The sequence below is a fragment of the Aplysia californica genome, unplaced genomic scaffold (genome assembly GCF_000002075.1).
Source record: "Aplysia californica isolate F4 #8 unplaced genomic scaffold, AplCal3.0 scaffold00117, whole genome shotgun sequence".
Lineage (NCBI taxonomy): Eukaryota > Metazoa > Mollusca > Gastropoda > Aplysiida > Aplysiidae > Aplysia > Aplysia californica.
The window spans coordinates 173,830-190,303 of NW_004797387.1; the positions used below are offsets into that span (position 1 = coordinate 173,830).

Consider the following 16,474-nt stretch of genomic DNA (forward strand, 5'->3'; position numbering starts at 1 on the left):
TATGTATAGGTGTTATAAGTTATAGTACGGTACTTATTTCCTTACAATTCGAAGCCTTTTTGTTCTGCTGTAACTACAATGTTGTAATTCTATACATGTAATTCATATCAGTCAAAGGACGATATTTTCAGAGTATCTTATCTAGTTTCGGTTTCATGGCTTAAACAACATTCAGTACATTTGAACACACATCTTTAGCCTCTCTAGTTTAGTAAGAAATTGGTGGAATTTTTTTTTTATGTTTGCGGTGTAGCCTACACCAAGTAGTATTTCCTGGCATATTTGAAAAAATCACCATGCTTTTCTTCCCAAGATCATTTTTATAAAAGCAAAGCAAATAAATTTGAGCGCCATAATTTTTATTGTTCAATTAATTGCACCCTAGCTTAACTAACCAAATATTTTTTCTTTATTTGGATTGTTTGTTTTGGTTTAGGTCAACTGCAGACTTGCCAACCACTCTACGACTGAAATAAATAGAAGGGAGTTTGGGGGGGGGGGGGTGTCAGTCTCCAAAACCCCAGCAGATTAGCAAACAAGAGTGGCAAATAACGTAATGCAATTAAAAACGTGCGTTTTCATGTCCTTTGGGAGTTGCATTGAAATCATAGAAATGAAATTCAAGAAAAAAATCGGTATTTATGCAAACCCGAACAAGACTCTTCGACAGGTAGCCTAAATAAAAAAAATTATTTTTGAAAAAATTGGAGAACTCAAGAGTACTTAGCAGGTCTGCTGGTGACTCGGTATTAAATACATGTAGTAGTAGTTGTTCTTCAGTGCAGGGAAGAAGAGAATGACAGATGGAAAAAAGTTGATTTCCTCATTAAAAATCTACTCGTGAGCAAAGTAGCACATACACCACACCACACAGCATGATTTCACACAACTGGAGTTTTTGGAGATGAAAAAAACCCTGCACAAGGACAAGGTAACAAACAAAAACGCGAAGTATGATACAGCAACACCCTCGACCTAATGTAACAAGTATTTTTAGTGCGACAGTCACTTGACCACTCAATGCAGATTACAGTCATAGCTGTGGTACCAACGGTAGTAAAATTGTATTTTCGTTCGAGACTATTGTACAACAATACAGCCGGTAGAGGACGAATTATCAGTCAGATACCAAAACAATGTGACAATTTCCAAACAGTACTCAACAGAGCATAATTTAGAGAATTATCAACTAATAACAGTATTTTTAGTATGAGACATCATTGTTCAGGCCTTGCAAGCCTCAAAAAAGAGACCCATTTGAGATCATAATAAATTTCAGTAAGCTGACAAATTATCAAACATAATAGCCCCATGGTAAGCAGTAGAGCTAACTACTCTATAATAAATTCCCACTAGTCAATTTCGAAACAATATATACACCTGACCCAGTTTTAGTTCAGAAAGAGGGGCATTTCCACTCATCAACATGTTATTTTTTTTACAAAGACAAGAAAACAAATCAGGGACTTTGATTTTCTTTCAGATTAATCTGTGTTCGGTTTAAGTGGACTCCAATGTACCAGTACATCATATTTTTTTCCATTTCAGTTTCAGTAAAATCAATATATCTACCTACTACCTACCACCAATTTTCCCAATACACACCCATTCTGCGATCAATGTTAACATTGTTAACTCAATAACCTTCTCTGTCGCTCATTTCAGTATAATCTATAATAACCAATATTCAGAACATATGTACCTACTCCATAGTTCATCTCCAAGACAATGTCACAAAATATGCACCAAAATACTTGGTTCATTTTTAATTTCAATATATATTACATGATCAAATTGACACCATATATCCTGTACACCTATTCGTTTGCTCATTTCTGTTCACTCTATGACCAAATTCACATTATAATTATAAGCACTGTTGCTCATTTCCATGCTTTATTGCCAATTTCACACAATATAATCTACTCCATTGGTCACTTCAGTAGTCTACAACAAATTTCAGACACTTATTCTAGAGCTCATTTTAGTATGGAGGCCTGACCATATGCACATATAATAATATATATATAAATTTTTTTTCTACTGTTTGATTTCACACAACCCTGTTGCACCTACTCCAAAACCAATTTCAGTCAAATAAATTTCTACCTTATGACCAGTTTAAGACATTTTGCAGCTACTGTACAACTTGAACTATTATAATTATTATAGTACAATATATGTTCTATTCTCGCTTTCAGAAAAATGAATTCATACCTATAACCAATGTTCACAATTAATTAACACAGCTGCTATTGCTGGTCCTGCTCATTTCACTTTCATTTTCAGTATACTGGTACTCTACATGACCACTTTCACACCATATATTGCACTTACTCTATTGTTTATTTCCACATAGTCTATGATCGTTTAACAAAATATACACATAGATATATTCCATTGCTTATTTCATTGTGAGTGCCACCCTATGAACAATTTCACTCAATATGGACCTACTCATTTTTCAATGTCAAACAATACACACACTTGCTCTTGTTCGACACTATTTGGATCTGACCCTAGAACAATTTCAGTAAAATCAAATAACACCTACTCTATGACCAAGTACAACAAAATTTGCAGTTATTCTTTAACATATAAACAATAATATACTACTCTATAACTTTTAACTTTATTTTCACAACAATTATTCTTGTATCAGTAAAATCAACCACCTACTCTGTGATAAATTCCCACTCAATACTCATGAACTATTGTTCATTTCAGTATACTTTCTATTACCAATTTCACACAATAGCATAAAAGCCTACTCTGCGACTAATTTCACACTATACAAACAATATGTTCACATTTCCATTTTATACTGTGACCAATTTCAAACAATATACAGTACTACCTACCCTGTTGCTCATTTCAGTACATGACATGTAGTCTATGACCACTTTCACATAATATACACTTTTTCTATTGTTCATTTCAGTTGGCTCTATGACCAATTTCCTGCAAAGCTCATCTTTATTTAAAAATGCAATTTTCGCCTTGTCTCAACCGAAAGAAAAGCATTGTAGGCCCTACTGTACCTACAAACTGGTGCACATAATATTTTCTTTAAAAAATAGGTTAGTATGGCATTCACATAAATAAAGAGCCATTTTAATTTCAGGACCACTATTCATTAATGTTACTAGCCTACTTGCTTCATCAAGATAAACTGTGGAGGTGCATATGTCACGTATACTAGTGTGAGCAAAATTATACTGTACAGTACAATTAATGGTTCTTTTCTCTTTTCTATACTTAAAATTAAAACAATTCATGTTTTAATCATTCTTACATTGAGCCCCAAATTTCATAGAAATAAATTTCACTTTTCACATAAAAGAAATAAAATATTAAAATATAGTATTATTGCGCATTCTTTTTGCTTACCGGCCAGAGGGGTCACTTGTTTAACATTTGCAACTGCATACATATTTTTCAGATGCTTTTGTCCTTTGCCAGCAAAAAAAATTGAACTTGTACCCTGCATTACTTACTATCAATAGCCTTATAAAGGTCTGACATAATAACAAAAGAACAAATTTTTAAGTAACGGACCTCTAAAAGTCGCCTTTTGGGATGTAGCAAGCAAAAATTGCTCTTAAAAAAGCTATTTTCACACATCTTTGTGGCTTTACAGAATCAGAATTATAAACCTAGAGATTTTTTTGTTTCTATTATCTTGAACATTGTGCATTGTCATTATATACGATTGTATGACAGTCCCACTTTTACTTTTAGTTTGTTACATGTTGCATGAAATTTTCCGCGTCCAAATGAATTTGAACCTCGAAAACTTTAACTATTGTCGGACTTCAAATTTGAACACTGAATTTCATTGTTCCCATAGCTCTTTCTGATCCAATAAAAGGAAAATCTGCTTTCAAATACCGACATTTTCTTTGTGGTAACTACCTTATGACCAGTTTAAGACATTTTGCAGCTACTATACAACTTGAACTATTATAATTATTTCAAATTTCAGTAAAATCAATTCGTGCCTTTTCTATTACCAATTTCAACAAGCACCTAATCTATCATCAAAAGTTGGTACAATTTATCAAACGAGGAACACCTAATAATATGATCAATTTCAGTACAAATAATACTCGTCTACAAGGGTTTCTTTAACGCGTATGACCATGTTGCCAATTTCAATGTATATTACAGTATGACCTATCTACAGTATGGCATACCCCCCTCTATATTTCAAAGCACAATACTTCCCATCAATTTCAGATAGAACACTTTCATATTTTTAATCCTCCAAACTACAAATATAACAATACCATCTCACTCACTAAATAAGCAATTTCAGTACTGTACATTTATTAACATTCATGAGGATGTGATGCAGTACAATACTATCTCTCCTACCACTACTTGTGTCTGCACATGGTATACCTAATCTACACTGCAAATCTTCAAACCATAACACAACAACTGCACTATTTAAAAAATCTAATTTATTACTACATATTATTACTAATATTACTAATCAACACTGTTTCTTCGTGGATTCTGGTCCAAAATTCATTTCAATGTAGTAGTTGGTATATTGGGATTTTTTTAAATTTAAAATTTTGCTGTATTTTTTTACAAGCAAAACCATTATATACAGTAATGCGTACAAAACGTAATACATTGCGCCCATGACCTACGAAACTGCTTAATACACGCCAAGAAGCACATTCATCCATCACTGAAAGTTAGCAGGAAATAGAATACAGATGAAAATGACAAGCGAAAGTTGAGAGAAGTATGACCTACCATCCAGTAGCTTCACTTCAATACTCTTGACCAATAACACTCTAGAAGAACTACCTGTACTGTAACAGCACATAAAGTACAACAATTATTTTTTAACGATTACCACATTTTCACTTGTTTCCCCATACTTCGTAATAAATACGTCCATTTTTCAAACTTGAATTTTGCCTACTTTTTTCTTCTAGAAACTATCTCCGCACCCCTTAACAATAGCCTATAGGTACAATCACATCCAGTAACGACAGCCTATGTGTGCAGTCTACACGGGCTTAGGTTTCATTGGAATCTATTCAATAAGCACCAACTATACACACAATGCATTTTATATCTTTCAAAAGAAAGTCAATACTTATTTATCACCAGATTATCCAAAAACAAAAGGTGAATATTTTGATAACAAAACACCTCTAGGACAATAAACTTAGCACCTAGTTGATTGATTGATTGATTCGGTAGATGTTTTACGGCACTATCGACACAGCACCTAGTTGATTATTAGAGTATGTTAAGGATTTCGGAGTAACACAAAGCCACCAACAACCTACTCTGAAAATTAAATTTATGACAACAATAGTGTAAGCAACCATCACATAGCCCATTTCCATCAACCCAGACCATTACATAATGTATTCAGCGCAGCAAAAATAAGGTGCCAGTGAACTGTAAACCAGTACAACAAGTACTTATTTAACGTGAGCCAATATAAAAACCAACAGTACAAATTTTTAGCAATATCCGGTACCAATAAAAAAAACCAGCATCATCAATCTTCAACAAAATGACCACAATCGGTCTATCAAGACTAGACTAAATCTCGCCACGAGAAGGATTCTAGGACTACCCGAGTTTGCCAATGAGGAAAACAGCACGTAAAACTTATAAAGCTTCGTACAACGTACTCAAAATCTATTGTAACAGAAATTAATACAAATGATATGATGTGAACAATCTATCAAAGACTAAGACTTGCGAATAACACAATATATCCTTGCCACCTAAAAAAAAAATACAAAACATATCGTCTACCACATATTTAAATATCTGTAGCCTACAACAACACAGTATAATGCACTCTCTATGCATGACATTACCAACCCATCCCAAACTCCTTCAACTTTTCATGTAAAAGTATACTTTCCCATATAGAGCAATCAATCGGCAACAAGTAATGCAGAGATATGATTTTATACACAGAACAAAAATCAACGCAGTGCCCATGGTTTTTTGGCCTTTTTTTCCTTTTCATTTGCATTATATTATATTGCCCTTTTTTTCTTCTTTTTTTCTTTTTACATCAGCATTTCAATTAATTCCTTCATGGATATTGTCCCATTGTATTTGTATGTTTTTTTTGTGAGCAGTGGATATTCCAAGGCAGAAAGAAAAGTATTAGTGTTCTATTACTGAATGAATGCTCATAGTAGATTTGGCATATATATAGCCTCTATATATTTTAGTGGGTCTATGAACATACATTTTTCCATGTAAAGCAAATCATCAATGTAGCCACAAAACAAACAAAAGTTCAGTCAGTCGAACCAATATGCTGGCGTACGTTACTGAAAGAAACAGTTGTATCAATCAAATCGGTATGTGCTTTTCCATCCTTTAGGCACCATTGGGAGGGGGGGGGGGGAGGTATTTGTTTGTTGGGAGTTTTTAGTACAGTAATCAAGACAATTGTCAAAACAACAAGCAACAAACAAATTATAGCTTTTCAGTACAGGATCCTTCTTCGTCAAAATCAGTTCTTCCTGCTTCCACCACATGGAAGTGTTACCAGGTACTGCAGAGTATTGTACCGCAATGTTCCGACAGACGGCCCCAATCAATTTCTTCTTATAAATACATCACCACACCCATAATAAGAAACAAAAGTTTGCCAACACAGTTGGAGCATCCAGTACTTTCTAACAACCGCAAAGCACACGACTTTCCCACCCAGGATCAATTTTCACACAAAGAAAAAACACAACAACTATTTAAGCCGTTCACAAGTCCCACAAGGCACTCCATCGACAGATAACATACAATACAAAAGTATCAAACAAACAGTATGGCACCAGACAAACAAAAGCCAAGGGTATCCATTTTCAAAGAGACTTGACTTGTCTAACGAAATGTTCCGTTTCCCATAATCAACGACATTCAAACTAATGTATTAAGAGAATAATATAAAGTAAACGACCAAAAAAAAATCAACACAAAATGGGTTAGTAATATTTTCACCCAACACCAAACTAAATGGGTCTTTTTACAAAAAAGAGTATTACCAGTATCAAGTGACGGCGAAGGTGGGGGGAGGGGGGCCCACACAATAAAACAGAAAAAGATGAAGGCCTAAGCGATGATGTTAATGCTGAAATCGCAACAAGATAATAATGTTGGCAGGACCACATTATGAAAAGAGAGGAAGCAGTAAACAGTGCATGTCTAATAAGCAAGTCAGTCCAGACCCAAAGTTGAGCAACAAACTAAATCATCAAACCTAACATTACGATATGATCCTAAGTAAAAGTCGCGTTTCATATACCAAAGTGTATTTTGAACAAACAAACAAAAAAGTTGCGCATATAAAAATAAAGGCAGACGCATACTACAATGGGGATTCCACTAAATATGTTCTCAAATTTTACGGAGCAAAATGTCCAGCTAAAGATAAATCCAACACTCTCACACCCCATCCAAACAAAGAAGTTGTCTACATGCAAAGTCCTCCAAAAACTGACGTATGAAAAAGTCATGAGACAACGATGCATACAAGTTAAAACACATGTGCTCGATCATACAGCTGTGGTGAATACAGCTGGAAAGGCAGCAGTAGAGCTGAAAGCACAAGGTCACACAGTCAACTTCGGTGCATGTATCAGGGCCATAGAAGAGGTGAGCAGGAAACAATTTTCACGACTTTTTCTGGGTGCAACTCATGTTCAATGTTCAGAGGAAGCTGAAAAAAATTTACCTAGCACACAGAGGAGCTAGTAGCAAAAGAGAAAGCAAGTCAAGCAAATAAAAACTTATAAAATAGAAAAAGTAAGTATAGATCCCGCACTGTGTCAGGGAATTGAAAACAATTTTTAAAAACTTTGGGAATGGGTTTGTCATAACATATTGGTTAGAATGAATTATAATGCATTACATATTCAATGATAAGAACATGGGGGAATGGGGAGATAACAACAAAAGGCATTGTCAAAAAACACCATAAAAATAAAGTGGGGTTGGGGATAGGATGAACATGAACAACATGTAGGTACCAACTAATTCTAGAGACGGTATCGCAATGTCAAAATACAAAGAAAAGTTGCGAGTACAAAAGACGAAATCGGTACACTGACAATTGAAATTTCTGTTCATACGATACTTATTCCTTCATATACATACCGTACCACTTCGACAACCAGACCATCTCGTTGTATTCAGCGGAACCAATAACGTTTGTCAGCAATCACACCATGAACTTGCAACCTTCAATTGATTTATATTGGCAGACCAGACAGCCCCTTTCAACTTGGCAGCAGTCGCAATAAGTGGCAGGATTCGGGAGAAGCTTGTTTGTTTCTTCAGTGTCACAGGAGGTGAGAGAAAGAGAGACAGGACAGGCAAAGGCAGTGTGCCAGAGATACACAGGTTGGCTTGACATCCCACAACTACAAGTTGAGGTTTAGTTCCAAGTTTGAGTAGAAAGAGGAGTACACGATTGACAGTAACCAAAACGATAACCTTTTAAAACAGGGGAAAAGTAAAGGCAGACAGAAAAAACAAAGGGAGGAAACAATAAACAGAAAAGAAAAATCACAAGAACCAGTATTGTACCATGAAAAAGGCATTCTGACAGACAGGACTTCCAGTGGAGAAATACGGCAACCAAACTAGAGAAAAAAAATATGAAGGCCAGCACAAAAACAAGTTCACAAACCATCACATAGTACACATAGGCGACAAGATTTTACAATTTTACAGCAGGTGTAAAGGAAAGCCTTACAGAAAAGATCAAGCAATAGCAAACAAGGACAAGTTGAAGAAGATAGTAGAAGCAGAAGTGGAACTATAGATAGACACTTTGATCTCAAGTCCGATCAGAGAGAGAAAGACAAGATTTTTTTTTAAAAAGCAAAAACATCTCACAAACATGACAACAATCACAAGAAAACTGGAAACAAACACCCACATCAATACAAACAGGATGTGTGTACAGACAGAGCAAAGACAAAAGTAACGGTAGGCCTAGTGCCGAGATGCTCAACAAAGCGTTTTCTTCGACAGCAGAAAAGAAAATCTGCAATCGGCTACTATACTCTTGTAGAATGGACTTTCAGATCTACTGTGTCTTTATGATAACAAAAGTACTGCACTTGAAACGGTGAAAGGAAAACAAACAAGTTTCCAAGAGGACTAAACATGCTCAACAGCCTGAAATTTTTACCGATTTTTAAGCCTCCATCGACTCAATTTCGATCATTTGGGAAAAGGAGGCGGCTGGTCAGTTATGGCCAACCCTGGCTGTGAGATATAGCATCCCAACAGAATGAAAACAGAATTGATAATCAACTTCCACTCTCATGAATTAAACACCAAGTTTCTGCATGCAGCAGTGAAAAGCCTAACAAATTTAACCAACAGACGCCAGTCTAAGCTTGCAAGTCAAACATTTCTGACAATGCAAACGTATCCCGTGAGACCTGACCAAAAGGACAAAGAACCACCAAGGGATGGCCAGCACAAAAATTAATTCCCAGGCCTTTAATGGAATTTTTATACCCAAAATAACTAGCCATGAATGAAGCATGATCCTTATGCTTTTCCTGCAACCGCAGCAGGGGTCAACGGCTATCCACTGGAAATTCTCTTCCTGAACTGAATTCGACTAGATCTAGATCTACATTGAATTCTTCTCCATCAAATCAGGAGAATGGACAAAGTCTACTTGAAATTATTGTCTCCTTTCTCTAAAAATTTAACCTCATCATATTGAGGGGGGTTTCTTGAGTACGGTACTGCATAGTAGAAAGTAAGTAGCACTACAAAAACAGGAGTAGTAGTCACATTGACAGACATGACGCAGAGAAATGCAGATCTTTGACGAATTATTTATTATCATCTTTGCCCGTGATCTGAGGCAGAATTTTTTTCCATTCATATTTTGGTCTGTGGGAATTATTTCCCCCATAACCACATACATGATAAAAACATGAGTTGCTACTTCATCAACTATTAAATTACAACGAATGTTCAATATCTTGGCATAGATTTTGTTTTTCTTTTCTTTTTTTTTTGTGTATGCCATTTTATTATCTTTTAACTTTCATGCTTAGTTGATTTGAAAATATATATTCTTAAATCAGCAATCCAACTTGTTATCTACAGTTAAGAATTTTATTAAAACTGGAGACTGTACAACAGTCTGCAAAAAGTTTTAAATTTTTAGTGTCTGTTCCATTTTGTACACATCACAAATTCGGTGAAGTCCACTTTTAAGGGAAAAGGGGGAAGGAATTGCAGGCATCAAGAAGTGAGGGAATTCAGATAAAAACACAACGGTCCATTTTATATCTCCAATAACTACATGAGGAAATCCGCTTGACACAAACTACATGTGTGTCGTGAGAGCTTGCGTCTGTACCACGAGCTCTGAGACATGAACTGCTGAACCTCAAGTATCCCTACCAGGCGCACCCCAAAGCAAGATAGGTCACAGCTCCGCGGGAGGACGGCCTGGCAATTCCACTCATACTCGGAAGCAGAACCAGACACGAATGGAACGAGGAATGCAACCCGAGTGGGGACAACCCACAAAGCGTCATCGACTCTCCTTTAACCTAGATGCCCCGCGGTGTCAGAGCACAACTCTGGTTGCGCAATTGAGGTGGGAAGGAACTGCCAAATCACGGTCTTGCATACGTCATCTATAACCTGGATACCCATTAGGGAAAAGAACAGTGCAAACAGAGATAAATACAGCTCAAGAGAAGACAAAAGATCAAATGTATTGAGTTAAGCAAAGCTTTAGTTGACTGTGCTAACATCTCAAGTATGAGGGGAGCAGGAAAAGAGGGGAATGTTGGGGGAGGAGTCAACAACCCATTTAAAACCAAATCAGTATAAGTAATTTCAAGGATTACTTAATCCCCTAAACAATGTAGTTTATAGGGTAAACCAACTAAAATCACGCTCACTGGAACAAATCCACACATTTTCATTTTTTAGATAGTTATAAGGATAGCTAATAATACTTTAAAGAAATAACAGTAAAACTGGTCATCTATAATCAGTCATCATGTTCAACAAGGAAGGAGTTACATATTGATGCACCACCAAAGGTACCCCTAACCAATCCTTAAATCTACTACCACGATCACTTCGGATTCCCCTTCCTGCCCTAAATTCAACAATATATGAGGATCCCAAATAGCATAACTATACATCGAGTCAAATTCCAATATCGTTTTTATGGTGCATCGCAACAAACTCCCCCTTCCTGAATTACGCATCTCTCTTCAACCAGTTGTCTAACTAGCTACGAACCCCCCCAGCATTTTGCTTTCAGAAAATCAAAAAATTTCAAGTTAGATATTCAACTGGCTCTATAGCTGTGTAATTTCTCTTAAACTGCTAAACATAATGACAGAAAGATACAGACAAATTCAACGAAAACAAGACGCTTCAAACAATTACATATAAGCACCTTTTCTTATAGTGATCGCTGGCAACTCATGGTATGACAAGCTGACACACTATGTCTGGCACTTAGTTCATAACGTTCCTCTAGCCTACAGCAATCCCGATTCTGAAAGAAATTATCAGTAATAAAATACACTGTGGCATTAAAAGACAAAGAGGTGACACAAGGTGTCCAAATGATCATGTTTTCAAAACCAATACGTATACATGAATAAAAGCAAAAATAAAAAACATCCAAACAAAGCCCACCAAAGGTGAAAAAAAAAAACAGAACAAAAACAATCCATTCCAAAAACTCTCAAAAGAGGACAGGGACTTGAAATTAAATGCAGAACAGTTATCAAGGTTTAAAAGTTGAGTGTGAATGAAAGCCAACAACTAAATAACCATCACGGAAAAGAAAGTACTTAACACCCTCTCACAAAAATTCGACCTACACAATTTAAGGGTGTTGTAACGCAAACAGCCATTTCATTACAGTAGCCATACTTTGTAGGCCTCAATACACATCCCCCTAAAAAGTATGATTATAACGAACAAAATTTGAGTAGATTTTAGGCACAAGTGACATGCCTCCTTGCGTAATGACAAAATCTAGAGATGTCAACTAGATTTGACAGAGGATCAACATCATACTAAATTCTGCTTCCTTATTTTTATTTTTTAAATTTCGAAGTTGGACACACTTTTGCCTTTGCTTTCACTCCAGTTTCATTTGCAAAATGCAAATTACTTCCCTTTTTTTATCTGGGGGGCTTCAGGGAGGAATCTTCTTGAGTTTGTTTTGTTTTTAAACTCTTTTCCCACCAGGCCAAAATCCACCACTGGCCTACAGCGTTTCCCCTGACCTAGTTTTATGCCCCTACCCACCAAAGGAAAATGTCAAAACATCAACTAAACACACACAAACCATGTCATATGGCCCATCAAACTGAAGGTTAATGTCAGTGCTGACTCAATATTTTCTTTCATATCCGCTAATAGGAAATCTATTGTACTATTTAAAAAACGAGGATTGGCCAATAATTTCATGCCTTTTCTGTTTCAAGGGCACTCCTGTACAATTTCCGTTGAGTTTGCACTAAATCACTCACTAGGCCTAGCACAGAGTATCGATTCTGAATTAAATAGTCGGTATCAATGTTTTATGTTTCATCAGTAGATCTAGCCTACAAAATGAGCAGTAAAATTTGTCTTTAACAAGGCAAGGGAGGGGGTCAGGGGGGGGGGGGGGCTTGCCCCCCTTGAACTATGGCTATTACACTGCGTTTCACGACTACGAAGGGATCAAAACAGAAAATTCATAATCAATCCTTATAAGACAGCCCCTCCCTTTTCTCTCTCTCTCTCCCATACTTTTCCTCTCTCTTTCTCTTACCTTTTCCCTCTCAATCTTACTTCCCCAGGCCCGCCCCACCACATTCACCCCATTTTTTTTTTCATATAGATCTATATTCCCTCCCATGCCGTTGCCCTCTGCTGCCCAGCCCTACTATTTAATTTATCCTTTGTACAGAAAAGACCACAGTTCGCACTGGATCACCACGGTCGGCGCCCATTTGTAAGTTCCTTGGCCAGATCGTAGAAACCGAGGAAGGCCAAGGTCTAATTGCTTGTCTGCTTCACATCTGGTACACCTAGTGATGCAAGCGAATTGGATTTGAGTCCGAATAGCCACGAAAGGCTATTTGGACTCGAATTCAGACTCGAGAGTCCAAAAATAGCCTCCCACAGCTGTTGGGACTCGAGTCCCAATGGCTGCGGCCTTTGCAATTAGGTTTGATAAGCTATCTCTCCATAGGCACGCGCATCAAAAAGTAGATCTAGTAATAATTCAGAACCAGAAGTAATCATCAGTGGGGTCAAAACTAGTATCCTCAAACGGGACCGCAGTTGTACAGGAGTGCCCATATAACTGGATTTGAATGGATAGTGAGCCAAAAAGTGTTTAATGTTGAAAATACAGGTAGATCTAGATCTTAATCTAGAAGTTTGACTCTCAATTGCAGTACAACTGCATGAAGGAGTGAAAGTACAAATTTACCCCGAGTTTAAGAAAGTTTGACAAAAACAACTGAGACTTACCTTTCTGTCGGGTCGACTGTTGCGTGGCCGCTGGAAACTTTCATCGAACAGTCGGCTCAGAAGTCTTAACTTTGACTTGGCATTGGAACTAGATCTAGATATCTAGATTAGATCTCTATAGTAGTACCATTTAACATTATCTCAAAGAGACAGCAGTTCTTTCAACCAGTCGAAGAAGATAGATCAAGATCATCTAGGCCTACCATACTTCATCTTCAGGCCAAGCAATAGTAACCGAGACTGACCTCCTTGTCCTTGCGCTACCCCTACTTCCTGATTCAAGCAACTAAAGCTACATCTTGATCTAATCAGCCCCGACATGGGGCGAACGGTTACAAACATTTCTAAAGACAACGTCGGAGTCTAGGGTTCTCTAGAGTTTTGAGCTAAATCAAGATCTAGAATGACTAAGAGTAATTCGGACGTTATGTCTGGATCTTCACAACGCTCAACGCACCGTCCCCGTTGTTCAAGAAGCTGGCCGCAAGTGATTTGTTGACGCCCGACGAGAGCTTTATATACTTGGCCGCCTAGCCCCAACAACGCACATTCTGGTTGAATCCAGAGATCTATTAACATATCGCTGACGTTTCCTGCGTAGCGTCAACGTTTTGAGGTGCACTTAAGGTAGCAGGAAAACCATAGCCACTGTATATACAACTATAAAGATGAAATTTACTCATTTAATTTCTAATTAAATATGATTTCCACATCAAAACTCATATTTTTTACAAATTTGTTTTCAAAATGAATAAAAAATAATTTAATGTTACATTTTAACCTAAAGAGTACCTCAACTTAAAAATAGATGTTTCCTCATTTTCTAAATATAGATGATGTTTGCCTCAGACGTTTTCCATTCGTTTAGTCTGCCCACGTGGCAACGGAGACAAAAATAGCTTTGAGCAAGACGATTGGCCAACGTGACAACGTCTGTGTGTCTGTGTGTATGCTTGTGTGTGTGTGCCATATGGATGGAATATGGAACGTTTGCTTGCATCAAGTAAACGCAATGGTTGTTGCAAGAGGGGGAAATGAGTGAGGTCACCCAACGTTTCCACGTTCTAGCATGTCTTCAAATACGGTCGGATTTCCCCCGTCAGCAACTGAATTTATCCTAAAGATTAAATAAACTCCTGACTTACCGAGTTTCAATCCTATTTTTAACCTATGTTACCATTTGAACGGCCTGAGCTGCGATGAACTTGGAAAGAGCTTAATTATAATATGGAGACCAACACCCGCAATAAATTATTGCGAGTGTTGGTCTCCAAGGAAACTTATTTTTACTTATGACACAGATTACATCAAATGAATTTGAACAAGAGTCTGCAAATTTCTTTACCCCCCCCCCCCCCTTTTTTTTTTTCTTTTTCATCGTCATCCCGATTGGTTGGTCTTGGTGGAGAAAAGACAACCAGACAGTACTGGATCTTTCTCTCTCTCTCTCTCTCTCTCTCTCTCTCTCTCTCTCTCTCTCTCTCTCTCTCTCTCTCCATCCTGGGTTTCGTCAGTATAATTGGTAGGCAACATTATTTTATTGTTAGTGACGCGTTTGGTTTTGGTTAGGTCTACGGGTTAAAATGTAGGTTTTTATTTTCCCGGATTGTCTTTTGTTGGCTTAAAGTTCTCCTTTGAATTTGACTGACCTCTATTCTATTTGTGATCTTTTTGAGACTTGTAATCTCAGTTCGAAAGCATCGGAGGTCTTCGAGTGGGAAACCTCACTTCAGGGGGAGGGGCGTAACCATGCATGTATTGATCGCCGACATGATGCAGGCGTGTGGTTTCAATCGAAACACCAGTATATTTGCATGGCTGCTGTCTGTCTCTATGACCGCTGCACTCGAAAAGATATGGCGCTCGACACGACAATCAATACTAGGCTACAAGGCTGGCGAGAACAAAGACACAAAATAATATTATTAGTGGCGAGTCAGCAGTTTTCTGGCGACAGCTGACATCGATTATGACTTTAACAATAAACAACCATAGTGTATAACGCACGGACTTTCGATTTCCAAGGATTGGATTGGTAAAGAATGTTATTCTTCTGAAAGAATGAGGTCTATCAAAAGTTTAAGGTTTAAGTGTGGGTGCGACCAATGCTCACATGCCCTATAGGCCTATATCGCATTGATTTGACTTGTCATGGAGTGACAGAAGGTTTTTTTGGAAGGGGAATAATATAATGGGATTGAGGGGGGGGGGTCCAGAATTGGTGACTAGCCTTGTTAAAGACGAGCAGATTATGAAATGTTAAAAATATAGCCTTTATAATGCCCTCACTGCACCTACTGCTCACAGTCTGTCTTTGTGAGCATGTGCGTGTTACCTAGTCTGTTGTTATCCAAATAATCTCACTATGTATTTGAAATAAGAATATTTTGCGGGCCTTCTTTCAACAAAAGTCAGTCTTCCAGCTTTTCGTCATTCTTTTTTTTTTTTTTTTTAACTTACGTTACTAGGCCTATTCTGCCATAGTACAATCGTAGATCGTATATCTAAGGGGGGGGGGGGTATATTATCGTTATGAGAATGTCCGACTGCGATGCGAAAGAGAAAGAAAGGCCCATGGCCCATGGCCCATGGTCCATAGTCGACCTGCATCTTTCCTGTCCTCGTCTTCGGCATTTCACTCTCTTAATTGTTTGTTTGTTTGTTTGTTTGCGTGTTTGTTTGTTTGTTTGTAAAGAAAAGAAGCACTTCGACACAATAACGGTCATAATAATTATTGCGCAAAGAAGAAGTCAGACAGAACAGAAATAACCGATGGAAAGAAAGGAAGTATGACCTAACTAGTGGCACCCTACTCCAGGCACTCCGTACTTAATTATAATGACACAATGAAGCTTGCGCAACACTTTCACATTAACATATAATTATAGGTGTGTGCCACAATCCGGCTTGGTCGTGACATGTAATAAACTGATGTCAT

At 37.3% G+C, this 16,474-nt stretch overlaps 1 long non-coding RNA gene across 1 annotated transcript; it reads right to left on the reverse strand.

Annotated features, from left to right (window-relative positions):
* Positions 1-6,009: 6,009 nt before the first annotated feature.
* Positions 6,010-14,033, reverse strand: LOC101851259. Its single transcript, XR_220349.3, has 3 exons — positions 13,537-14,033; positions 11,456-11,557; positions 6,010-10,683 (listed from the first exon to the last, which is right to left on the reverse strand). It is a non-coding gene; the product is annotated as an uncharacterized LOC101851259 (long non-coding RNA).
* Between the last annotated feature and the right edge of the window lie 2,441 nt (positions 14,034-16,474).